At 36.4% G+C, this 2,556-nt stretch overlaps 1 protein-coding gene across 3 annotated transcripts in view; it reads right to left on the bottom strand.

Annotated features, from left to right (window-relative positions):
• LOC106528738 (nucleolar protein 4-like) overlaps positions 1-2,556 on the bottom strand; it is a 107,388-nt gene that overhangs the window by 83,483 nt on the left and 21,349 nt on the right. The gene's annotated exons all lie outside the window — the stretch shown is intronic.

Here is a 2,556-nt window from a genome sequence, read left to right as displayed (position 1 = left end):
ATATACAGTCTTATACCAAAATAAATTTAAACATTTCAACCATGTTCCAACAGTACATCCAGCATTTCTACATAGAGTTAAAGATTTAAAGCCTCTCAAACAGCATCTTAAGAAACCCAGTGATGAAAAAAAGATGACGAACACAACCACACAGTACTATGCCATGATAAAGGAGAAATTCACATAATGCAATCCAAAAATGCAACAAAACCCAAAATGAATTCTTCGAGTGTCACTTAGTCACTTATTATGCCCCTAACTAAACCGAGGTCAGGTAATATAAAGACCTAGCACAAATTTCATTTTATTATTGAATACGTTTAGGTCTTTTTTTCTTCTTGTCAGTAATTACTTTTAGTCTTTAAGATGTCAGGAGATGAGGAATTCCACCCAAGAGCTCACAAAGACATCTATTTATATCTTTATTATTCCTAAATTTTCTCTCATTACTGTTAAGAGCATCCTGTTCAGCTGAACCACTTCCTGTGATGACAGGAAGAATTGTAAAGGGAGGTGAAAATGACTGAAATAGTCTTTGGACTTTCATTAAACACATAAGTCCATTTTTACAGAGAGATGTGAAAAATAATCTCAGTGTTGTGAAAAAAAATCCCATTAGTTTTTATTTTATTATTCATACTTATAAGTAATGAGAATAAAATTCAGAGTGCAGCTGTACACAGGAGCCATGGCTCAGTATGTTTTCAATACAAGAAACAGAACAAAAAAATATTATTTTTGATTCCAAAATATGGAATCTTCAGAATTAATTTTTTTTGTTTCAAAATTTAAAAAAAATCTTTAATATAAACCAACAAAATACTTTTCTTTTTAAATTCCGTACAGTGTCGATGTGGTTAAATTACGATTGGTGTGTTTTTTTTTTTGTAATCAGATTAGCAGCCCTGTTTAGTTAAGTTTGGTTCAGATGTGATGGTCATTTTTAACACAAGTATCACTGCTTATTCTTTGAAAACTTTCTTAACTCTGCTCTGAATCACCAAGGGCACTGCTGACAAATGGGTTTGCTTTTTCATTTTTATTCATAATGCTTATATCTGAGTGATGCTGGCATAAATGAGTAACTAAATCTGAATTCTCACTGCGTACAAAAGTGACCAAAATATGTTGTTTTTTTTTCTTTTTTTGGCCGTATATGACCCATATTGAATATTTTTACAATTCTAACATGATCAATCAGATTTTTCCATATGTGGTGCTAAATGAGCTCTATATCTGATGTTTTTCAAAGTGGACTCAGTCTAAATGGTCATGTTGATCAGTGAGGTAGGGAGACATGGATCCATCCAGATGCTATTATTCATTCTGCTCCCGTAGCAGACTATAGCACCTGCAACCACAGAATGCTAAAAAAACAAAATCTACAGTGTATTACTGCACATTTTAAAAGATCAGTCTGCTCAGTTCCCTCTTGTACACCAAAACCAGTTAGTTCTCTAGTACAGTCTGTTGTTCACATGCGCTCCGAAGTATTTGTATACCCCCTCAAAAACCACTTCCTTCTCCTTCTGATGGCCCTGATCAATGTCAATTTATTTACAAAGAACAAAGGCTGCACCAAAGAACTCTACAGCAAAATGGCACTACTAAAATCATAATAAACGAATATTGATAAAAAAAAATCTCAACACATCAAAAGTAATAAAAACAAAGCAACTTAATATAATAAAATCGAATAAAAATACAGATGATCAAATCATCAAGTGCGACTTAAATGGCAACACGTAGAAGTGGATCTTTAACAGCAACTCAAATGTGTTTAAATCTTACAAAGAAAAGTATATTATTCCATTAAGCAGGGGTAGTCTGGTAGTAGTAAGGAGTAGTAATCTACTCTAAAGGTCAAGGTTGAGGGTTGTAGTTTAATTTCAAAAAACAATTATTCCATTCTATTTCTTTACCAGCTTTTCTGACTGCAGGCACATTTCCCATCTGGCAACTGCTTAGCATGCTATTAGCACAGAGATTTTTTATATTTTTTTTTAGATTTTATTAAGCCTTACCGTCCCGCAGAGGGGAAATTGAGTCTCTGCATTTAACCCATCGCACATGTGAACACATGTGGGGCAGTGGGCAGGAGAGTCCAGTCTACACTATACTACACTACACTTGTACACTACACTACAAGAGTCCAGTCTACACATATCAGCAGCTAACTAACTAGCCGGTATGTTGATGATCATGCGTCTCCATGTCTCCATACTAACGTCGCGTGTTTAATCTAACCGTGCACGTCATTGAAGAGGTGTTTACTACATTCAGCGATGGCGAAAACGGGATGTTTTTTTAACATCAGTCAATATAATCAGCGGAATGGGCACCTGCCACTGCAACAAACTGCTCAGCATGCTATGGCTGTGTCCAAAACGGCAGGACGGGTCCTCCGAAGGTCGAATTCGTCGGCCGCATACGTCACAGTGCCGTGACGAAGGACGTCCAAAACCGAAGACTCCTCCGATGCGGCCGACAAATAAGTCCTTCCTTTGGCCTGAATTGAAGGACAGGTCCGATGGATCCTTCCCGGCCCAGCATATC

Source organism: Austrofundulus limnaeus, unplaced genomic scaffold (genome assembly GCF_001266775.1).
Source record: "Austrofundulus limnaeus strain Quisiro unplaced genomic scaffold, Austrofundulus_limnaeus-1.0 Scaffold401, whole genome shotgun sequence".
NCBI lineage: Eukaryota > Metazoa > Chordata > Actinopteri > Cyprinodontiformes > Rivulidae > Austrofundulus > Austrofundulus limnaeus.
Note: the sequence above shows the minus strand (reverse complement) of the source record. Positions and strands in the feature narration are given on the sequence as shown.